The sequence below is a fragment of the Tauraco erythrolophus genome, chromosome 24, assembly GCF_009769465.1.
Source record: "Tauraco erythrolophus isolate bTauEry1 chromosome 24, bTauEry1.pri, whole genome shotgun sequence".
Classification (NCBI taxonomy): Eukaryota; Metazoa; Chordata; class Aves; order Musophagiformes; family Musophagidae; genus Tauraco; species Tauraco erythrolophus.
Window position 1 is genome coordinate 5,446,177 of NC_141488.1, and position 11,011 is coordinate 5,457,187.

General features: G+C 49.3%; 1 protein-coding gene across 1 annotated transcript in view; it reads right to left on the reverse strand.

The window, feature by feature from the left end:
• GRHL3 (grainyhead like transcription factor 3) overlaps positions 1-104 on the reverse strand; it is a 28,243-nt gene extending 28,139 nt beyond the window's left edge. Inside the window, exon 1 of the mRNA XM_009989053.2 lies at positions 14-104. The gene's annotated coding sequence lies outside the window, so the exon portion shown is untranslated. The remainder of the gene's footprint in view (positions 1-13) is intronic.
• Between the last annotated feature and the right edge of the window lie 10,907 nt (positions 105-11,011).

Here is an 11,011-nt window from a genome sequence, read left to right on the forward strand (position 1 = left end):
TTGAGGTTTTGCGTACAGGTATTTTGCTGACAGGTGGGTTGGCAGGGCAGGGCGGCGGGATTGGCTGCCGGCACAGGTGCCGTGGGACAGGTACACCCAGACAGGTGCAGCCCGTAACCCTCTGCCTGCCGGCCCCGGGAGGACGGAGCAGAGGGAGGTGGGTGGGGAAGGAGGGAAAAGCCCTTGGGGGAAAAGAGATAGGATAAAGGAGTGGAATCAGTTATTCATCTCTGGGATAATTAGTTTCAGTTTGGTGGACGTGTTCCACATACTGCCATGCCAAATAGCTGTCATTTTTATGAATCCGGGGGTTGATTTGTCCTTTGCTGTTTCTTTATATATAAATACACTGACAAAAATACACACAGAAATATAAAGGAATAAATTAGGAAAGAAGAAAAGCCTTAGTTTCCTTTCATTCCTAAATGGTAATCGTACCGACAGGCTAACCCTCTTTTTGTCTTCTCTTAGCTGCTCACTCCAGAAAGTCTCCCATAGGTGGGTTTTTTTTTTTCTCTTAAAAAATTAACTTTAAAACCCCCAAACTATCAGATGCCAAGCCAAGACATGCAGCAAATGCACTGGCTGAGGGAACCTTTGCATTACACTGGATATGTAAGGAAAACAGGTCTGTGGGATAACCTTTTTCCGTACCGTTCACGCATGCCGTCCTGCCTTCTGTAGCACAGAGAAGAGCGTTACTCCAGCACGCACGGGATGGCAGCGGGAAGCCCAGACACACGCCGTTTGGGAACTGGCTGCAGGAATACCACCCAGGCAATACCTCTGTAGCAACTCACCTGCAAACGGGGAAAAGATTTATGCAATAGAACAAAACTCATCATGGATTCAAGCACTCCTGTTGGATGGTTTCTGTCATCCGTGTTGCAACGAGGAGGCAAAGGATGGGCTCAGCGGGTGACTCATGTTGACTGGATTTGGAAGGCAGGAGAGGATTTTACGAGACAAGTTGGTACAAGCCTTAAAACAAAGGGAAAAAGAAAGGCTTCCACCACTCTTTCTCATCCCCCATCACTGTCTCACTCACGGCATCGGTCCCACTCGGCACCCTGCAGCAGCAGGGGAACACAAGAAAGCTTGTAAGCCTTCCTTCACGTAAGAGTAAGCTCAGCTCTCCCAACTTGGTGACAAATGGCTTTACCAGCCCACTCAGGCAGACGTAGGGCATGTCTACACAGGCAGATGTGAAAACAGAGCATATTAATTTGGGTACAACACCCTTCAAACGCATCTCTGTGGCTTCTGGCCCAGAGCATGGCCAGCTCGGAGTGCAGGACGAAGAATGACCGTGGTGTATCTGCCCTGGCTGATAAGGACGCGCCGGGCTGAGCTCTGCCTGACCCAGCCAGCAACTAGTGTCCTCCGCTCTGCTGCGCAAACTCCTGCCTGCCAGGGATCTAGGGAACGGACAAAGTCTGTTTTCTGGGAGTGAGAACCGAAGGTCTGGAGCAATGAAAACTCCATTTGGGGATCACTGCAGAACATCCGCTGCCAAGACTTTGTACAGCAGAGGACAGCAATACCCAAAAGTCAGTTGAATGAGGGCTGATGACCAGACTCGACACCACGCAGCACTGAGAGTACGAAAAAGGAAGAGGAAAGAACACGTATGTCCTACTCAGCCAAGGAAGGCACAACTCTTACGCAGTGGTGGCATGAGTTGATTAATATTCTGATTATATCTCTAAATTAAGGAAACCTCGCCCAGTTCATGGTGACCACAGTTGTAGTCCTGGGTACTTGTCCTTTACTGGGATGCAGGCAGAGAGCATTACACTGACTCCGGGTAGTGCAAAGAGCAGCAACATCCCCTTAGGGGATTTCCAAGTTTCTTCTAACCTTTCAGTGAGACTTACCAGATTCCAGCCACAAAAGTGAAGGAGGAAAAAACACTGGCTGGGCCAGAGCATGCAGGGGAATGGCAGGGCAGGGGATTCTGACCTCTGTGGGAAAAAGCCCGTGTCAAAGAAACGAGGGAGAAATGCGTCTGGCAAAGCTGAGCAGTGACAGGCTTTGCCTTAGGGAAAGGTGCCTCACGGGCCTCAGTGCCACCATGGCCAGGCCAAATCCACCTCTGGAAGGAAACGTTCAGGTTTTCAGACTTGGGCTTTTGCAGAACAGCAGGGATGGCGCTGTCTGCTGCTTGATGATAGGGGACGAGAGAAGAAGGAAGCCACCAGACCCTCCTGCCTGCCTGGAACTAAGCTCTGCGAACAGCGTGCGGCTGACAAAGCCTCATTCCTGCCTCCTCGGGGGTTGAAGGCCACCCCTGCTGCACGTGCAGCTCTCGCACCACAGCTCAGATGGAAGTGGGGACATCCAGGGCCAGTCTGGGCTTCCCAGGGTCTTGGTGCTGCTTGCCAGTCACCAGCAAGGCTCCATGCCCTGTCCTGCTTCAGTGCCCGGAGTCTGCCTGAGAAGCCACGAGGTCCCTTGGGAAGCTGGGAAGGGCTGGCAGAAAGGACAGAAACACAGATTCTCCTTTGAACAAACTCACTGGGCCTCCAAAAGGGCAGCCGTGACTGTCTCTCTTAGTTGTACTAATTCTGGTTTTAAGCATCAAGTTTCTCCTTAGCTTTGCCACCACTGATCCTGCACCTCGTCTTTGACCTGCCAGGATCTCACTGCAATGGCGGGACGAGAGACGTTGCCAGCGAGGAAGACGCGTGCTCCTTCTCGCATAGAGTCTTATTTCTCATGCAACGAGCTACGCGCCCGCCCGCAGCACTGAGGTGCTCCCCCAGCCTCCAGGAACGATGGCGCCTCGGAAAAATCGCTCCCAGCAGGAAGCAGCCGCTTTGTGTCAGTACTATGGGGCCCGTACGCACGTCTGTCTGCTTTACGGGAACGCCAACTCGAGTTTGCTCTCTCAGGCACATTTTGAAGGCCAGATGAAAACGTCACCGACTCCCTCTCACCGACCTTGCCGCAGACGGGACCCCCACGGCCTCCCCGGAGTTCGGCGTGTGCTATCGCCAGCCAAGGAGGGTCAGGACCACCCCGGCACACGCACACCAGTCTGGGTGGGATGTGTCCTGGTGGGACGTGGGGACAGCAGCACTGCCTGGGCACCGCGCTGCCTCCAACACCCGACAGCTCCTGCCAGACGGGACCACCCGTGCCCTGCTTCTTCCATTCTCTTGGGCACCTTGTCTCTTTTGTGATAATGTATGTTTGATGGCGCCTGAGAGGCCTCCAGGCCTGGACGCCTAGACAATCCCTTTGACTGTGATTTTAGTATTTTTAATTATTATTTTCTCTCTTTTTTTTTTTTTCATTTATACTCCACCCTCCAAGAGTATCTGGTGAGGGGGTGGGTTAGAAGAAAAAGACCAAGAGATACACTCTCTATGCACAAAACCCTCCCACTTCCCTTCCACTCCCCTGTTAAATATACCTTGGAACAAAAGCCCTTTATGATGCTCTAAAAATAAAGCATGCACCAGTCAAGACAAACTGCAAAGTTTAAAAGATAGGGCCAAATTTTGCTCACAGCTACACCCTCTCTAAGGCAACAGGGTTGCACTTGTGTTTGGATTGTTAAACCCTCTTTAAACATCCAGGGGCAGACTGTGATTAGCTGCATTTCGTTAGCGAGAGATCAGCAGCTCCATGATTGAGGACAACATCACTCATCAGGTCACCAGCCCTTGGAAGCTGCTGCCGTGTCAGGAGTTGGCTGGGTCTGCATCTGGAGGAGCTGCCCAGGGTGTGCGTGGCCCTGTGACCATGCCACCTCGATGTGCCTATTTCTCCCTCCGCTGCTGATTTGCGGTGTGACCTCGGATAAGTCATGTCACGCTCCCTGTTCCCAGTCTGGCTTCTTTTCTGTACAACTTGTAAGAAACTTCAAAGCAAGGGTTTTAATCCCTTTAGGATACACGGCTTTTCCCACTGACAGCTGTCAAACATCCTTTCCAGTTGTCCTGTGATGTGCCAGGAATTTCTGTCTTTTGACCAAAGGTTATTAAAACAATTAATACGCAGTAAGAGGAAGCAGCCTGAAGCAGATTAAAGCGAGCTGTTCTCCAAAGAGAGATGGGGCTGCTTCAGGTGCTTTTCCAGCAAAAAATATAGCTTGTGCCATATAAGTTTGTAGAAACCTTTGATATTCAGACCAGACACTCTTTCCCAGTGAGACTCTTTCTGCCTCCCAGAGCCTTTTCCTTGGGAAGGCAGAGCAAACAGCTGAACTAGAACTTCCTTGGGCTGCAAGTCTTAGTCTGGCAGGACTGCCCTTTCGCTCTGTTTGTACAACACATAGCTCAACAGAGGCTACAAAAGTCACTCTATAGCACTATTGTCAGAGTAATAATGAGGAAAAGGAAAAAAAAGAATTTGGCCTTCTGAAGCGAGCAAGAGACACAAACCCTTCACTGACCCTTTCCCAGCAGTTGTTTTCCAGTTAGGTGAACACCTCTATCTGCAGGTATCTGGGAAGCTGGCTGGCTCTGCCGGATCCTAGTACCACTAAACAACATGACCCGATGCTTAAATGTCTTTTTAATAGAGTCAGGCCAGTTTGTTATTATCTGTTGTAGCCCAAGGGGCTATAGGAAAATTCCTGTTGTCTTTATCTAGTTCTACCAGTTTTTACACAGTAACAAGTTTGGATTGCAAACAACTGACCCAACTAACAGTCTTCAGGGCAGCCACCTTCAGTTTAAACAAACAAACATGACCCACCGTTTCAGCCAGCTTCTCTTTGTGGAAGAAACTTCACTTTTTCTCACCTACAAAGGATCCAGGTGCTTGGGAAAGGTCTTGCTGGGCAGCTGTGAGGACTGAAGTCCTACAGGGTCCGGACAGCTAAGGCAAAGTGCCCTGTGCCTCCACACCAGGAACACGCACTTGTTCACTCTGCATGCTTTGACCTGAGCTTGTCCCGTGCTCCCACTCTGGAGCTGACTTTAGCTGACACTTGTCAATCCAAACCCAGCTAGAAGAAACCCACAGCTGGGACTGGACATGCTGGTTTAGTCTACAGAGGGAGGGAGTTGGTTGGAAATGTAGCAAGGATATTCTCCATTTCAGATGAATTTGCTGCCCAAGCCCTGGCTTCCTGTGATATTCAGTGACAAATATGTCCAGGGAAGGACTCGGGAAAAGGTTTCACAGAGGAAAACTGGATCCTCTTTAAAAGGGATTTTAGACTGGCTCCAGTAAACTTTTGCCTTCTAACCGCAGCACCCAACAGTGAGCACACGCTACAGCTCTTCAGCCATACCTAACTGATGGGACTTCCCTCCCATCAGCCGTCTCACACATGCAACTCAAAACACAAAAGCACGTTTCCTCTTGCAAAAAACCAAGGAGCTGAATTCCCCCCTCACAGAGATTACCACACCAGGAGCAGAAAGTGCTGTCAATGACTCCAGCAGTGCAACAAAAGGCTCAGGCCCGGCTGTAGTTAGCGCAGTGCTGTGATTCCTCACTGAGAGAAACTTATTTTTAAACATGAAAAAACAGCTTTTAAAATGGACCAGATGCAAAACATCAGGTGTTGCTCCCAACCCTTTCCCCTACTGCTGCAGCCTGATCAAAGCTACCTCCCTTCAGGAAGTTATCTGATGTCAGCCAGTGACGCTACAGCAGAGATGAGTTTGGTCTCAGATACCTCAGTTGACTCCACTCATCATCAACCAGCCCTTGACGAGCAGAGATAGGGAAATGTCACTGGCAGAGGTGTCCCAAGCTGCTCAGAATAAATTACCCTGATCAGCCAGTGGGTTAGAACCCAGCAGCAGACACTGGGCTCAGATTCAGGCTCCAGCTGAAGCACAAGGAGCGTTTGGATCCTGGTGTCTGCTCGGTTCACGCGGTTGTGGAGATGCCAGTTCTGATTTGGAACTAAGCGCGGCACAGAAAGGGGATTTCATTCAGGAAACCCTAAGTAGCAAACAAAAAAGGAAATATTATGAATGAATATCAGTTTTTCCTGATGGACTGTAATAAATCTGCTCAGGGAGGCTTGAAAGACATCCTTACGTGACAACTTAGTTTCCGTAGCTAATTAGAAAAGCTCAGGCCAGAGATACTGATCTGTGTGCAACATCTGGAATTCATAACGTCTCAGGTTTGCCAGCTTTCATGGTTTCATTAGAAATCTGCTGATACTTGCTGCTGTTATTAGTTTATTTAGTTGCCTTCTTAAAGCCTGACTTCCTGTAATCACATGTTCATGTGAAAGTTTGCTCGACATAAAAATCTCTGTCCTTCACGGTTGTTGCAAAACGCCTCAAAACACAATCCCTATAAGCTTGGGAATGAAGAGACAGAAATGAAAATAACTCCCTCACACACCCCGCAAAGTTAAGCAATTTTAAAGCCGGTCCTACATCTAGCAGGGACCTGGCTCGTGGTTTCGAAGCCAGCCGTGTTTGGCAGGACCATGGCTCATGACATATTAGTACTGAGGCTGGTCAGTATTAGAATCATCAAAGCACTCTGCAAATTTTAATTATTTCTCACTTCTGTTCTACACCTGTCATTACTCATCCGAATCAGTCATGGGATACTGGTACAGGGGATGTTTTGGGATGGCTAGAATTGGCACACGGCAGCAGCCGTCCTGCCTTCCTCTGTCTCAGCACTTTGGCAGGAGCTGACTTTCCCACAATACCTTGAGAAAACAGCTGCTGGACCTGATTATTTATAGAGAAGAGGAAGAAGCAGTTGGCTCCGCAATCTTGATTTGACTCGAAAATTGTCCCTGGAGTTGGGATTCCATGCTTAGATCCCAGGCCTGCTTTGGAGACACCTTCTGCTCCCGAAGCATTCAAATGAAAAGGCAAACGCAGAGGGAGGGAGAAGCAGCGAGGCTGGGCAGGGGCTTGGTACATCAACTGTGGGAACTGAATCTCATTTCCACTGAGCAAACTGGAATCCCCTGCCAAAGGCCCTGCGTGAGTCACCCAGCTATCGTCTGGCTGGCTGATACTGCGCAGGTAATTCAGCACCAACGTCTGAGCAACCTCATGGAGGAGAAGCACCTGGTACTTGGAGCTCTAGTTCTCAGCTCTTTACAGGCAGGGAGGGATTTTCCTTTGAAAATCTCCTGCAAACAGGCCCAGTGTTGGCCCTGCTCCTTCCCCAGGGGCTCCAGCTTTGTCATGCTAACATGCAGCCATCAAAGGAAAAAGGAAAGCCCCCTTCACAAGATATGTGGAGCCCACCATGTGTCAGATGCTGCAGCAAAACCCAAAGCTGGCAGTGCTGAGGCCTCTTGTAAAAATTACAGTTCTTGGCTGGAGAAAGGGGAAGCTCGAAATTTTAGGTTCTGGTGCAAGCCCAGCTCCAGGGAGTTGCTGCAGCATGTCATCTGCGACTGACAGCTTGAGGGAGTCAGTGGCTCTCTGTCTTTTTGGTGCTGCACACCACTGCTGTGACCGGCACTGCCAGCATGCGGAAAGAGCAGGGAAAGCTTCATCAGGGGGTCACGGGACCTTCTGAGTCACTCCAGCCTCCTTCTGCTGCATAGTCCTCCTCCATCCACACTGCAGCTGCATCCATTCCTGGGTGAAGCTGTGACCTGGTGAGGACACAGGTAATCACAGCCAGCTATCAGGTCTTCACCTGCCAGAGTCCACCCACCGCATCCCATCTCCTGCTGACACCTCACTCAAAGAGACCAAAAGCTGCAAGGAACCAGGGCTCCGCTCCTATCAGAGCTCCAGTACACGAGCACATGGCAGCTTGCAGGAGCCCTGAAACTCCACTGGCATTGTCTCTCCCAAGCATGCTCATCCCCATGGCTCTGAAGGCTGGGAGAGAAAGAAAAACGGACACCCATCTACTCCACCATCTATTGGTGGACAAGCTCTCTTTGCTTCCTAGCTGGCACCTGCCTATCATATTTGATACCAAATAAAGGCCCACTTAATTCTGACTCACTCTGCCTGCTCATATTCCTTACTTTTCCTGGTCAGGCCATAATCCAACATCTACAGTGACAAATCTTGTCATCTTAAATGAAATTTGAATTAAAATCATATCAGTGCACTGCCTTTTCAGATATCAAATCTAACCAAAGCTTGTATTGTAAGAATTTATTAGATCCTTTCCAGATCACCCAGCATCTAGGTCAAATGTATAAATCCACGAGCGTTCCTGCACAGCAAATCCAGTAGATAAGTTCACTTTTTGTCAGCCTCTGTAGAGTTGGAACTCCCTTCTCGGGGCAGGTAGTTGTTGGGGGATTAACAGAAAGTTCACTTCAAGGTACCAGTTGTCCCATGGAGTGGAAAAATATCAGGCAGTTTTGCAACATTTAAAGAGCTGCACCAAGAACGTCCTGGGTGGCAGTTAGCACACAAGGGCCGCTGGCCCTTAGGGGCTTGGGGATTTTCCTTCCTCATAGAAAATGCCTCCTGCAAGAAGCACATACCTATTACAAAACAAACTGTTGCTTTAGCTTTGTTAAATAAATCAATCAATCTTTGACTTCAAGATCTGAGAATCAGCCTCTCTTCTAAGCTGACACTTTCGTATTTTCCCCATAAATATTAGATGGCACCCAAAGAGCAGGCACTGACGGCTAAGTGGGCCTCTTGAGAATGGCAAACCCCATTTCACAGAATCCCAGAATGTCAGGGATTGGAAGGGACCTCAAAGGATCATCTAGTCCAATCCCCCTGCCGGAGCAGGACCACCTAGATCAGATCACACAAGAACGCGTCCAGGCGGGTTTGGAACATCTCCAGAGAAGGAGACTCCACAACCTCTCCGGGCAGCCTGTTCCAGTGTTCTGTTACCCTTACTGGGAAGAAGTTCTTCCTCATGTTTAAGCAGAACCTCCTATTTTCCAGCTTATATCCATTTCCCCTTGCCCTACCATTGGATGCCACTGAGAAGAGCCTGGCTCCATCCTCATGACAGTCACCCTCATGACAGTCACCATTGACCTGCAAACCTCTGATGCCGGGATATTCGGGAAGGATCTGCTGCCACAGGTTGTCTCTAAGGCACTGGGATGGAAAGCAGGAGACCAAAGCGCCGCTCACTGCACATCAGTGTGCCTGAGCTTTGCCTCTCCCAACCTTTGTGCCCGTTCCAGTCGGAGGCCTGTTTGGGCAGTCCCGCACTAAGCACTTGGACAGATGCCACCCCTGGGGCTCTCATGGGATTTGCAGCCATGACCGTACTGCAAATAATTTTATGCGAGTCTTAGAAAAATTTGCCTACCCTGAGTGTCTAGTCACCCACGCAAACCACTGGTGGAGATGTGACTTATAGCAATGCATTTTTACCCCAGTTTGAAACAAGATCAAACAAATTATACTGCACCAGCATAAACTGTGTCTCTACCAGAGCCGGAACTGGTACTTGCAGCCAAACCCCAACTGCAGATGAGTCCTAAAAAGGCACAAAAAGGGAGCTACAATTTCATCTGAACCTGAAGGATTTATAACCTCGACAGTGAGACTTTTTCCTGTGAGCAGCTATAGGAGCTTTAGGATTAATCACTGCCAGTGAAATCAGTGTCTGCTGCTCTGAGTTTCAGCAGAAAATGAAATAATTTTAGGATAAACTAGAAAGATCTAATCTGGGTCAGTCCTGGGAGCAGCCAGATTCAGAGTTCACTGGAGAAGCAAAGCTGAAGACTAGGTTCAGATGAAGGACGACAGACGGCTGGAGAAAGCCTTGTTATAAGAATTTAAATGTATTTTATCCATTCTTGAATAAAAGGTCAGACCGATGAGACGTAGGCTCTCGCCTGGCCTGCCTGCCTCTCCGTTTGGGTTCTTGCACTTGAAGGTGCTCAGCAGGTAGGCAGGGATAGGCTTACTCCTTGTCTGCACTGCCTTTGCATTCCAGCTGATGGGATTAATTGCATTAGATTACTTCTTCACCTCAACCACACTTTGGAAGGCGCAGGAGGACCATAGATGGGGAAGACAACACAACCTGAGGAGTTCTCCTGACGCTCAGCTACTTAATCCCACTATATGAGATGATATTTGGGGAGCCCAGCTGGCTGTCTGGAGCCAGCATTGAACCTCGAGTGTAGACAAGTGCCAAATAGGACAGCGCAGGGCCGTTGCGAGCCTTCCCTAGGGATATTTTGGATTGTGGATTGTTCTTTTCTTCTGCACAAGGAAAAGCTGCCCTTTGCAGAGCCTTGCAGTGCAAACTGGCATCGTGTGGCAGAGTGCAGGTAAGGGTATTCGGAGATTCTCCCCCTTGACCTGAGCGTGACATTTGGCTGACATTTCTACAGAGCCCATCCCTGCAGTATCAGATCCTTTCTCCCTGTGATCTCCTGTGTCCTAAAGACCCCAGGCAGCTCCCCTGGCTAACAGGAACCCAGATCGAATTCTGGCCATTCGCTGCCTGAGGTCAAGCTGTAAAACGAACAACCCAAAATTGCCCCGAAAGGCAGATGTACTAATTAGAGAAACCTTGGGTGGCAGTTCTGAGTATGATGCTTTTAATAACTGCAGGGATGTTGAGAAGCAAATAAATTATATGATGAAAGTCTACCAGGCTGCAGAACTCAGATATGTAATAAGCAAGACTGGCACCGAGACTGAAATTTTGCCCCCTGGGCTTGGCATTTTGTCTGATTGCCTTTCCAGATGAGAAGGTATCTGGAGCTTCCGGTCCCGCCGACTACTTGGCAGAAAAGTATTTCTCAACAACAACCCGGGGAATCATCCCGGGAAGTCTGGAGCTGGAGAGCCAGCACTCACTGGCACTCAGGGAGGTACAGCCAAGTTTTCACCAGGAAAGAGTGATCAAGGTTTCTCTCCTGACTTTTGGACTTAAAGTGGACATAAATACTACGGAAACTTTAAATGTGCTTAATATTGTAAAAACCCAGCTGGTCCAGGTTCTTCTCTTTGCCAGCACACAGACAAAGAGACTCTGCCAGCTCCAGGGGTCTCGACGGCTCCCTGTCTGCCTGTGGCCTCTGATCCCATCAGGTGCCCCACACTCTAATGGTTTGTCTTCCCAGTGGTCTCGTGAAGATGGGAAAACCTCTCCTCTC